Consider the following 14,364-nt stretch of genomic DNA (forward strand, 5'->3'; position numbering starts at 1 on the left):
AAATTATTAGAATTAATTTTAATATTGTTTTATATATTCATTAAATTAAATTTGTTTATTCAAATAAATTTTTAAATAATAAATTAATGTTGGATTTTCTTGTTAGTGTTTTTTATTGATACTCAGACATACAAAAAAATTGATACTCAATTCCTATAAATCCTTATACGGAACTACTTTTAAATTGCTCTAAACCATGTGTATTTGCTAAAGAAAGTTGGATTAGACATAAAAATATGAACATATAATACAAAAGGACTTTTTTTTTTCTTTTTGGTATTGATAGGGGTGCTCAAAATAAAAATAAAAGAAAAACCGAAAACCAAACTTAAATACAAGACAAAAAAGAAAAAACTTAAATCACATAAAACTATGCTTCATGTGTTTTAACTAAACCCCAAATTTTTAAGATTTTTTATTTAAATAAATATATTTATTATTAAAATAAATAAATTTAAAAATTATTATAAAAATCTGTCCCTCAATTTTATCTCGTTTACACTGTAAACAAAATAATTTTGAACGTATTTCATTTACACTGTAAATGAGATAAGGCACGTGCACGTGACACGTGTATATATCATTTACAGTGTAAACAGGATATGTTTTAAATTAATGTGTTTACAATGTAAACGAGATATAGTAGGACAATTTTCAACAGCTACAAAAGAATGTGCAACACTTGACATTCTCCACAAACATTTCATATCTTCTTCTCTCTCGTTTTTCTCACAAAAAGAAGGCAAAAATGTTCAATAATAGCGGATATATAGTTGTGTGTGTTTACCCCAATTATCGTATGAGAAACGGCGACAATGGGGTGATATTTGAGTGTGAGAATCCATTACTGTTGCACACTTAGCGTGTAAGTTCGTTGTCCGAGTTGAAGAGTTTGATATTGAGCAACCTTGGTTCCACAGGCAGAAGAGAGATCGGAAGTGTGGGATATAAGTTGCTAGCACGTTGGGTAATGGTGTTTTCCGTTTTTGACTATTTCGGCTCGTCAACGACGAGCATGTGTGACTTCAGGGGCGGAGCCAGGTACAAGGAAAGGGAGGCAAGGACCTCCCCTAATTTTAATTTTTTACATGTAAATTATATGTAAATTTCAGTTTAGTCCCCCTTAAAATTTTATTTTAGTCTTATTTTATTATGTAAATATTTTTTGTCCCCCTCTAATATTTCATCTAGCTCCGCCCCTGTGTGACTCATGTTCGACATCTATGGGAGAATCATGCGGAACAAGTGATGGAGCTATCCACCGAGATTGGAGATATTGGTGGTGATGGTTCTGTACACTTGACCTATGTGCAGGACAACCGACTTCTCGCATCACCACCGATTCATGTCACCATTCTAGTGGAAGACATGGAGGTGGGTGAGGAAGAATCCAATAAAGAGTACGTTGCCAATAGCGCCGATAGTTATTCTTCTGATGGGGAAGATGAGGAGGAGTTTGTACTGGAGATGCCGACTGAGACAACGGTGCATTATGTTTTGCCTCTTCCCGCTCGATTCCGACACTATCAGATGTACCAAATCACTATCATACGTTGGATCTGGAGGCCAGGCATGAGAGAACTTCATTTTCCAACACCGAAAAAGAGGATTACAACATAGACGGTGGGGTAAAGTTTCGGGTCAGACTCAGATTCAAATGCTAAGATGCAGTGATGTAGGGTATGAAGAACTATAGTATTAGCAAAAGTGTTGAGTATCGAGTGATTGAATTAGACCGATTAAAGTACTATGTGTATTGCCATCAAGCTGCAAATGGTTGTCCATGGAGTCTCCTGTTGCCCTCCAATAGAACCTCGAATACTGGTGAGTTTAAGTTTAATTGAGACTTACTTACTCATTTATGATTGCTATATATTGAGTAGTTCCAACCATGTATGCTTTATTTCGTTAGGGAGGTCCGAAGGGTTGGTGGAGCGCATACTTCTTTAGCACCCACCATATCCTAGGACCATCGACAGTTGGACAGCAGTCTCATCTGTAAGGTCATCTTGCCATTGATACAATTCAACACATCCGTCAGCATCCCTGCCCTGCAAGGTCCAGTCCGACAAAACTATCACTTCAAACCTTCATATAGAAGGTGTGGATGGCGAAGGAAAAGGCAATTGCTCAGATATACGGTGATTGAGAGGAGTTATACAACAAGGTGCCGAAACTGCTTTAGGCATTGCAGAGTTGTTTTCTGGTTACCATTTGTGAGCTAAGCATAACACCCAAAATTTTAGCACCTCATGATCGTACTAAAAGTTCGAGTGCTACTTACTTCTATTCCTTTAATTATATACTATGTTTATTTAATATTGAGCTTTCGCGAATACGAACCGAAACTTTAATTAAGAAAACGGAAAGTTTTCACAACAGTGCGTATATATATATATATATTCACATAATTTTATATACATAGACGTATTCAAGAATCCTCAATTACAAGTCCTACCCCTTTAAAATAACAAAATAATAAACGACGAGGGAAAAATAAAATTCTAACAACTCAACTCGTAAACATGTTCTCCTATACTCCTGTAACTCTGCACTAAACTTTCGCACCTGTAGCTGAAAGGGGTGGAAATAGGGGGTAAAAATTAGGGAGTTCTTAGTAGGGTCGGGGTTAGAAGTTAAGTTCGTTTCATTAAGTTCTCAATCAATAACAACAGTCAACAAAGTACAATCCAGCTCAACAATTATAGAACATAGAATTCAATCACAAGCACACACAATCATAGAAAGCACAATCACAAACAAATATGCACAAACAAGTATAATGCATGTCTGTTCTATGGTTGATGATATCATCTATCAATTATATAGCCAACCTGACACGTCCTGGTAGCTAACCATGGACAGAAACACCTATTGCGGAACAAGTGAGTTTGAGTTACAACCCCCTTACTACTACCCGTTTAACCCAGAGCGAGTGGAAGAACCACTACTACCGCTACTACCCAAGCAGGTGCTTAAAAGCTCAACTTGGAGCAAGTGTAATAATCCACTACTACTGCTACCACCCAGACGTCACAATCACTGACCTGGAGCAAGCGGGACGAACCACAATCCTTACTACTACCCCGGTATCACATTCAAAATTCATTGTTACTTTTATTATCATTTCAATTCTTTCATATTCATTCAAAACTCCATAATTAAACTCAGTGTTTATAATTCTTCTTCCTCATCTCATATCTGAAGTAAGTGGGACTAAACCACAATCCTTATATATTGCCCAGGTATTTTTCAAATATCAAAATTTCTCTTTAAAAACAATTCAAATCCATTTCTCTTTCATTAAACTCTTTTTCTTAATAAAACTCAAAACATAATCATTTTTTAATAATTCAAAATTAGCTAATATAATTCTTAAAACTTTTGAAAATATATTTTTAACTCCCAAAATAATCAAAACATCCCAACTGACTATTCATACATAGTCGAACAAAGTCTCAAGTAAACAACAGAAAATTCAACATAAATTCAATATAGACTTAATCAAACTCAAATAATAATCAATCGAATCAACATTCACTTATCAAATTCATATTTAATTATTATAAAATTATCAAATCCTACTTTCATATAAAATTAAAACAACAAAAGTTTTAGAAAAATTTTTTGACCGAGCTACTGAAAAAAATAACAAAAATTATCTGTGCCTCTTAGAACTCCAATTGGCTGAATTCAAAAAAAAAAGTTACATTACTGCCAACTTCTACTGAATAAAAATAACGTCAATGTATAAAAAAAATTTACAAACACTTTTATCGGATTAAATTTTTTATTACAATTAAAGATATCAAAAAATCAAAACCAAAAGTTCAGAAGTTTCATGGTTTCTCTCTTCCTCACACGGGGTCTCTCTCTCTCTCTCTATTTCTCAAATTCTGTTCGGTTAAATGAATGGATGAAGCATAAAGAAGTTCTATATATACATGCCACGTCTCAATTTCTTTTCCTTAGATTATATATACATATATATATTTATTTAATAATTATAAAATTTTAGTTAATTATTTTTAGTAAAATAATTTTTTAAAAATAAAATCTCAATAAATATAATGACTCATAAATAGTTAATTATTTAATTTTTAAAAATTTAGGATTTTACACTAAGGATCATATCGTACTACAAGGGGCACTTTCTGATTCGCGAGTGCAGCATGTTCGACAAATTTTTTTGGAGCTTTTCTATCCTATGTGGAGGCTTTTAAGCATTGCAAGCCGTTTGTTTCCATCGACAACACGCATTTGTATGGCAGATACAATGAGGTGTTGTTTATTGCAGTGGCACAAGATGGCAACAGACCAACATCAATATCCTGTCTATTGCTTTTGCCATTGTGGAGTCTGAGAGTACGGAGTCATAGTCGTTCTTCCTTACTAATTTAAGAGGATGTCTCCGTGGTCCTCATGTATGTCGAACTTTGCCTCCTCGTCGGACTCTACATCCCACCGTGCCCAACGAGGCCTGACCCTCTCCCTCCAAACCCCCTCGCCTGGTCTGCGCTCTCTGGCACCACTTTTCCTTCTAGAAGGTCGTCAGGTGTCCGTCCTGACCTCCATCGCACGTATACGCTGATCAGGAACTCCCCGAGGAAGGTGGAGATCATCCTTCGACTGGCTGGCAGTGGGCTGGACGTCGGCTGGTAACTCTGTCAGTCTCAGATCCTCCAATACATCCTGACTTGACAAGTGCCTCACCCGGCAGGTGCCCCGGCACCGATCATAATACTCATGAGTCGGCTTATAGTCAAATGTGTGTTGAATGGAGATCCTGTGGCCAGCCTCAAAACGTCTACTCCAGCCGTTGTACAAATAACCATGTCTGTCAGAAACCTGTCAGAAAAAATAAAGAAAAGCAACTAATCTAACGGGGTCACTCACTACCGATGATTTGGAGAAAGTATATTTATTTTGTAATACTTAAAGGATGTTGATGCTAAGTAAAATCAACAACAGACCTAATGTAAGATGTTAAAATTGCACGTGTTATGATTGTAATAAATTAAGTATACACTAAAAAAAATAAAGATAAATAAGACAAAGGTTAGAACCTGTCAAGGTTGACTGGGCACTAGGCACCAGCTACTCTCTATTGAACTAATGCTTCACCCGGTCAACCTAGTAAAACTGGGCGATGTTAAAACAAATGAGGGGGACGACTGACATCCATGTCCCCCACTCTTCCTTCTCGACAAACCAATGAGGCACAGAGCCTGCAGAGCAGAATCGTCGTATGGCGTCTAGACAAACTGAACCAATAGTTATAGTATAGAATGAATAAATATTTGATATCCCAAAAGGTAAATAATGTTCCAAACCATAGAATAGCTATAAGTGCGTACTTATAGCTAATTTGCATAAAAACGAAATCTACGTAAAGGACTAAATTAAAAAAGTAGTGGTGTCAATTGTGGTGCTAACCTCGTCGAATCGTAATCGGTCTATCTGTAATGACTCTCCATTGCAGAATTCTCGCCTCATGCTTGTCTCTGCTCTGTTGCTGCAATTCTATCAACTTGACACCAATCAAAAGAACAACAACAGTTCATTATGCAGAATATCATAAAAGGTCACAAATTGATAATACAATAAAGACATAAATAGTTGTCCATGTATTACTAATATATTATTATTGTAAGTGATTTGTCCACATCTCCAATGGCAGGGTGGGACAGTTTCTGTTACCACTCCAAAAAAGATATTTTTGTGTTTAAATTGTTATTTTTGATAGTTGAGAATATATTTTTGGTAATTAGATAATTAATTTTAAGTGGTTGAAAAGATATTTTTGTGGCTGAAGGGGACATGTGTGTTTATCAGGGATGATAACGAGTTCTCACGAGGGTGGGACATGCCTCTACTCCCACTTTTATTATCGGTTCCCCTCTTTGTCCCGTTTCCACGACGGATAATTGGAATCCTATATCTATCGGAGACTTAGGTATCCATGGATTTAAAAAAAAGGAAAGACTTTAAAAAAAAAACAAAAAATGCAAAAATTGAAGATAAATTACAGAGACAGTGAGGCACATATATGAGATATAATTACAAAAATGGCAAAAAATCACAGATATATCAAAAATCAAATTAACAAATGTTTCAAGATAAAGTATAGAAATTATAAAAAATCACAAAAAATTATATGAATCACAGGTCTTACAAAAATTAATAAATTTTTAAGTTAAATGAAAACTATAAAGAATGAAAAAGAATAACGTTTACTGAATGATACTTACTTAAGCAGACGAATAAGATGACTAGTTGAACAACCCAAAAGTTGGTTATATAAATATATATTAATACAAAAAAAAAATTAATAACATGAGACCCAAAGAAATAAAAAGGTAAACAATAAAGAATAAACCAAAATCTGTTTCTAAACTTTCACAACACAATCCTTATTTATAAAATTGACCTCGAAATGGATCAAATTATCAATTTCAAAATTAACCCATATAACTATTAGCCTGTCATAAAATACTACACATTCTCCGAAATGGATACTTGCGTCCAAATTGTAATTTCCAATTGTCACGCACTTAAAAAAAAGGTTAATGGTTAATCTGCTTCGGATAAACTCATCTGACTTATCTTTATATCTATTCTTATAATAATAGTAATTGTAATATAAATATAAATAAAAAAAATTTGCTACGTGACATTCATGTATTGAGTTTTAAGATTATTTGTTTAGATGTCGTTAAAAAATTTTAAAATTTAATTTGTAAATTAATAAATTATTTGGTTAAATTGTTAGATAATAATAAGGATTTAGTTTTTAAATTTATTAGTAAAGTAGTTAAATATTTAAATTTTAATATTATTGAACTAATTTAAAAAAATTAATAAATTATTTAGTTAGATTGTTAGATATCAATAAAAATTTAGTTTTCAAGTTTATTAACAAAGTAATTAAATATTTAAATCTTAATATTATTAAACTAATTTAAACAAAGTTATTTATAAATTATTTTAAAATTAGGACCGTTGTTTAATAATAAAATCAATAATTTAAAAATAATAACAAAACAATTAAAAACAAGTAGTAGTAAAAAATAAGCTCAAAAATAAAACAATAAGAGTTTAAATTTAAAAACAATTTAAAACAAAATAATAAATAACAATTTAAAAGTTTACGTGTGTGAATGAATAATAATAAATCCTTGGACTTTATGTTTTAAATTTATTTACTTCATTCCTAAATTGAAATCAAATCCTAAATTTAAATTAAAGTCAATTAGGTTTTAGAAAATTTTACCTATAAGCCAACTATAAAATACGAATTAGAGATGCTATCACAATACCTTCTTTACTTAGTCCAATTAATTGCTTATTTAAAATTTCTATTTCTTTTTTCAATAGCAGTTAGTATTCACAAAGGTACTGAAGATGAATTCAAGATGCATATTACAACACTTTCTTTAGTCCAATCAATTATTTATTTAAAATTTCTATTTCTTTTTTCAATAACAGTTGGTATATTCACAAAATTTCTACACTTTTCTTAGTTCAATCAATTATTTATTTAAAATTTTTATTTTTTTTCCAATAACAATTGGTATTCACAAAGTTACTGAGATCAATCTTACAATTGAGAATTTGTGTATATTTATACGAGTGATAAAGTTATAGACACTATCAAACTACAGAAATTCTCTACTATTGTAACACCTTACTACACAGAACTTTACACTTAGTCGTAAAATAGAAGTGGTGTGGTTTTACGACCTTTAAAATAAAATATATACATAATAATATTGAAAAGGGTACGGTATACGAAGAGCCATGAAAGTGGATAAGCAAAAGTTGAAAACTAAAAAGCGCAACACAAAACAAGATTACTTGCATGCAAAGAAAACTAAAGTTCATAAGAATAAATAAACAGAAAGTAGGAATAGAGGGTCAAGAGAATATTTACATGCATAAATACATGCCCGAAGTCCAAAATACATATATAAAATCCTAGTTCTCCATAAACCTCTAAGAGGTATAAAATAAAACAATTTGCTCGGAGAGTTAAATACATAAAATTATATAAAAACTATACACCAAAATAAAATCCCAGAAACCACTTCGCTGCAGAACTCCAGACACTTAGCGAGGTGCCTCTCGACCTGCATCTAAAAAACAACATTATATGGAATGAGAACTGGGAGTTCTCAGCATGGTAAAGGTGCCACGCACATAAGATATAAGGTCCTGGAAATATTAGAGGCAATCTTAGAACGCCGTCACTCAAATTATAAACTTAAAGAACTAAAACAGAAACCATGAATCAGGGTAATTTTCTAAGGCTTTTTAAACATAACCAATTCCTTAAATCTAACTAAAATTTAACTAGAACACTAAATCTTTCCACTTCTCCTCCGTATCTCTATCTCCGATGATTTTGCACAGATAGAGAAGCAAGTAAAGGCAAACACAAGTAGAAGGCATGTATAGCAAGAAGATCATATAGCAAGTAAGTATAGTAATTTCACAAAGGCAATCTCAAATAATGCAAACTCAAACAAGACAAATAGATGTGTATGATGCATGCCTTTTCTACTGGCCATGATCTCACGTGTCGGTTACTTTGTCAGAACCCGACACACTTGGTAGCTAACCCGATATCATCTCTCTGACATACCTCCACACTCTTGGGATATAGACCCCGTCACACTCATGGGATATAGTGCCCATCGCATTTCCTGGGACAAAGTGCTCCCACACTCTTAGGACATAGTGCCCGCCATTCCACGCTTTTGGGATATAATGCCCGTCACACTCATGGGATATAGTGCCTGACACACTTTCCAGGGTAAGGTGCTCCCACACTCTTGGGATATAGCACCCAACATGCCACGCTCTTGGGATATAGTGCTCGTCACACTCATAGAATATAGTGCCTGACACACCTTACAACAGAGAGAAACTCAAACATTCTCATCATAAAAAAATCCCAATCAAGCATCAGCTATCACATTCATTCTTAATCACTCATAATCATTTCACAACCATTCATCATAGCTATGGCATCATATATACTTCATGTATTCACATTTCCATATATAAATCATCACTATCCAATCTTACTTCACCCCCAAGATACCTCATCTTCCCTAGATTCATCTCATTACAACGCCTACTACTAATATCTAGGGTTAAACGAGTGAAAATAGAGGTTTAGAAGTTTAAAATAGGGGTGCACAGACCCGACCCGGTCCCGAACACTTTAAGGACTAATTTGGTGTGATTTCATCAGGTTTAGGGCCAGGTAAGGGTCTCAAAAATAGACTCGGTCATTATTTCGGGTCGGGTCCGGGCCATAGCTCGGGTCACCCGAAGTCGGCCCGGTGGCCTGGTCATCATACACAATGAATATTTTGTATTATTAGTGATGGATCATGACTATTCTTATGTGAAATTTAAGTATTGTAAACCTTAATATTTTGTGTTATTAGTTATTATAAGACTATAAGTTAATGTTTTATGTTTAGAATGCATAAGAATTTAGACTAATGCATAATATTGTGTTATTTGTATTGATTTAAATATATGGTATTATTAGACAATATTAGTATTGATTGTAGTTTTGCTTTAGTATTGATTGTGGTCATGCTTTAATTTTAAAGAATGGTTGGTTCTTGTTATATTTTTCTAAGTGAATTTTACTATGTTAAATAATGGTTGGAGTATTGGAAATTTGGATATTTTTACATGCTAGCTTACAAGAAGGTATCAACGTAATGTAATATTAACGGCCCGGTTTTCACCTGGTATAATTGTGGCCCGAAAGTGTATTGGTTTCATCGGGTCTAAGGTTGGGTTCGGGTTAATAAATAGACCAGGTGTATATTTTGGGTCGGGTCTGGGTCCCATCAAACCCGTCTTCACCCTGCCCATGTGCACCCCTAGTTTAAAATCATATTTAAAACACAAAAATACCATTTGCTGAAAACAGGGGTCACCCATACGCGTGGGCCACGCGTACACGTGGGAGTGCATTTCTGAAAGGTCACGCGTACGCGTGGACGACACGTACGCGAGATACTCAACCCGAATTGGTTAGTCGAGTCGCATGCGGTGGTCACGTACGCAGGTTATGCAGAACAACAAAAATGTTGAATGCTGTAGAATTTTCAACTTTGCACTCCAAACTTCCGACAGACATAACTTTTTCATTTTAAAATATTTTTCATTCGTTCTTTGAATGACATAAACTTTACGGACCCAATTTTCATATGAAATAAGTTTGAAACAATTTGGGGGTCTGGAAACCAAGTTATGGCCCGTCAAAGTTCGGCTAAAAACCAGATTTTTTCTCAAAAACACCAACCTCTATTTTTACCAAATTTCCATTTTCAAACTAAACCACTATCAACCAAAACACTTCTAAAACACCCATAATCAATGCCAAATGCCTATCCACCTTTAATAAATCATTCAACCTTTTAAATTATTCAATTCTCAATTCCTCAACTCAATCAAGATTCTTAAATTAATACACTTCAAATCAATACTATATCAATAATTATACAACAATATTTTTACATATACCAACCCATACTCATTCAACCAATTCATGCTCATACCTAACCAATTATCATTTATCCCATGACCCATCAATACACAAATTCATGAATTTCAAACCCTAAGAATTTGTAATCACATAATCTCATATTCAGACATTAAAGTATCATCATTAAATCACCAATCATCAACCGATTTCAAAACAACTCAATATTTTTATTAAGGTTACTAACTCATAACATACATACCTGCTTCAACCTATCTTATGGTCATCTAACGTAAGTTTTTACAAGACATTATATATTACATACGAGTCATGAATTTCAACCCTAAAAATTCATAATCATATAATCTCATATTCAGACATTAAAATATCATCATTAAATCACCAATCATCAACCGATTTCAAAACAACTCAATATTTTTATTAAGGCTACTAACTCATAACATACATACCTGCTTCAACCTATCTTATGGTCATCTAACCTAAGTTTTTACAAGACATTATATATTACATACGAGAAACCAAAACCATACATTGGCCAATTTCTCGATAAAACCTGGAACACCACGATTAGCATCGTTCCGCAAAGACCCAAGCTTTTGAAGTCACACCAAATGGATCTCCAGCTCTCAAAGTCCAACATCAAGTCTCCAACACCACCAATGACCACCAACATGCCCAAAACAACCCACAACTCACTCTAATACAAATATTCATCACTAAATCAATATAAATTTCACTTAATCACAAATTTTACAAGGGTTTGAGTTGTCTCACCTTACCCACATAGAATTAATGCAAGATCCATCAAGTCCACGAAACCAGTTCGGTCCTAAACACTAAAATTGCACAATTTCTCAACACTAAATCTAATTTATTTTCGAAATTACGGGCTGAGCTGCATGGAGTGAAAATGAGGTTTACCTATGAAATTGTTGGATGGGTCTTGTAGAGCTCGTCATGATGAACTCGTGGCCACAAATGATGCGATGATCGGAGCTTCGGATTGAAAGTTATGGAGGATTGAATTATGAGTGAGGGTTTGAATGTTCTTCCCTTCTCTTTATGCAATTCCAGCGTGTTCTTATGTTCTTGGGGGAAGGAATGGCTGAAGCTAACTTTATTGATTTTGATGGTGAGTGGATTGGGCCTTGGGTCTATTATGGGTCCGGTTTATCTGGTTCGACTTGTTTGGTTCAATTTTAGGCCAAATTTTTTAAAATTAAGGTCAAATTTTCTATTTTAATTTTCTCTACTACATTAAACTATAAAATTTTATTTTCTAATTTCTTGATTAATAATGATTTTATTGGATAATTATTTACTAATTTCTTAGATTTCACAACTATTATACTCAATTGAGATAATTTAACTTGATGAAAATATAAGTTTTCTGTCATTTTTCAAATTAATATTAAATTTGTAAAATTAATTCTTTAAAATATTTTAATTGTCTGATCTAACAAAAATTACACATTATTTATATAACTTTTACATTTCATTCTTTTGCCAAATTGTTTCTCTTTATAATATATTGCTTCAATTTATAAAAAATGAAAGAAATATACATGTTGTTATGTCAGGTAACCAGAGATTAGTGAGCTGGTCTTGTAAGGTTGGCCCGATCGATTGAGGAGGGAAGCTCTTTGTCTTGGTTCCCGTCTGAGGGCCTCCGTCCGACTTGTGTATGTGAAGGAATGGGGGTGGTTCTGACAAAGACACTCAGATGCCTAAGTAAGCAAGGGTCTAAGAAAGTTTAGAGAATATGGGGACTTAGAGATATCTGAGGGGTGTTAGTGTACTTATAGTAGTGAACCCATAATCACCGTTGGAGTGGTTCCACCTTTTAAGGAGGATAACCGTCCCTTTATCTTAGGGAGGTTGAGATTTGACTCTTAGAAGTGGGTTAAGAGATTTTAGGGACAGTTACTTATTGGAATGAGTGTTATCTGCCAGCTAACCTTCTTTTTCGACTTCCTTGTGATGGAGCCTATGTTGAACCTGACCTCTTCTGAGGAGGTCGGTTGTGGGGGAAGACCAATCTTCTAGATTGGACCTTTTTATATTATTTAGATCTGGACCTTGGCATTGGGCCAGGGTATGAATAGTGCCCCTACTCGAGTCCAAGTGTTGGGCTCGAGTATGTAGCTCGGGATTCCAGCCGGCGTGGTGAGGAATCTACGTGATTTTCAGGAACCGACGTGATTTAAATTTCTCAACCGTCCCGTCTAATCAAACATCGCGTCTCTTCAGAGGTTTGAGCATTTACACGCGGGGAGCTGTTACATTGGTAATGGTGCATCTCTTAAATGGTTATGTCATTTTATCTTTATGCCCCTAACGTGTTTATAAATACTTTTCCCTCTCTTCCCTTTTTTCGTTTATGAAAACTTTCTCACTTACACACTCTGTTCTGAAAGAAAGCTTCCTTTTTCTTCGATCAACTGCTGTTGACCCATGATCCTCCGAAAGTAAAGGTCAGCTTTTTTCCTTTCTCCTCTTTTACAAGTGTTTTTATTTACGTGTTCTTGTTTAGAGGAGGGTTAACCGTAGGCCTAGCGACTCGGTTTTTTTTATTGAGAGATTTACTCCAGGCCCTTTCCTGTTTTTGATTATTTCCATTTTTTCTTTTGTAGGCTTCGTTCACCTTTTTAGGAAAAAATATCTTCTTTAGAATCTCTTTAACTATAGGTGGATGACACCGTTCTTGGGGAGGACCCTTTGGTAGATACCGACCTCTTTACCGATCTACGCGCTCATCATAGAATGTGTTCTTGATGAGGACGAGGCAAAGTATGAATTGGTTGTCCCGGGTTCAGAAGACCAGGTTTGTTTTGGGAGAGATTCTGATGCAGACCCTCATTTTTTCTTTATGTATGAAAGTTTTTTCACCCGTTTGGGTATTTTTCTTCCCTTTTCCGATTTTAAGATAGCCGTTTTATCTCATTGTCGCGTTGTTCCTACTCAACTTCACCCTAACTCTTGGCATTTCCTGAAGATTTATCAATTTATCAGCTATGCATTAAATTTTCTGACCTCTTTAAAGATTTTTTTTCTTTTTCACATGACCAAGCCCTTCAGTGGGCAAAATAACAAACAGCAGTGGGTGTCTTTCTGAGTCATACAAGGCCGGAGAGTTTTTACTCTTTTTGATGAATTCTTCCATGATTTCAAAAACTTCTTTTTTAAAGTGCAAGTTGTAGATGGTCACCACCCATTTTTTCTGGACCAAAATTTTTCTCCTCGCTTTCCCCTGTATTGGTTAGAGGCCTCCTCCGTGGAAAAATATAGTTTGTATGACCTGCATGAGGTAGAGGCGGCCATTGTGGGATTCTTCCGAGAAGTATGGGGAGAGCCCTTTACCTTGATACAAAAAAGTTCCTCCAGGGGTCTCCGACCTTTGTACAGGCTCAATTAGGTAGCGTTTATATTTGTTTATGCTATTTTTTGACCTGATAATCATCTGGGTTATTTTCTCTGACTTGTATGCTGATTCTTCTAATGGCTTTTGCTGGTGAAGTATACAGGATGCTGACCAATCTCATCTTCCCGTATTAGAGTTGATACAACAGCTTTGTCTACTACGGACAAATACAGAACGAGCTCTTCCCCAACTATTGGTCGGGTCAGAATTGGAGGTTGGCTCAAAAAACTTTTGAACTCCTGGAATACTTCTTCGCACTCTGAAGTCCATTTGAACTGGCATCCTTTTTTTAGTAGAGAAAATAGTGGAAGGGATCTTAATGTTGAACCTGCCAAGAACCTGGAAAGGGCAGCAAGTCGGCCATTCAATTGTTGGACCTCCCTTAGGCAAGTCAAGCTTTTCATTTCTA

Source organism: Arachis duranensis, chromosome 9, assembly GCF_000817695.3.
Source record: "Arachis duranensis cultivar V14167 chromosome 9, aradu.V14167.gnm2.J7QH, whole genome shotgun sequence".
NCBI lineage: Eukaryota > Viridiplantae > Streptophyta > Magnoliopsida > Fabales > Fabaceae > Arachis > Arachis duranensis.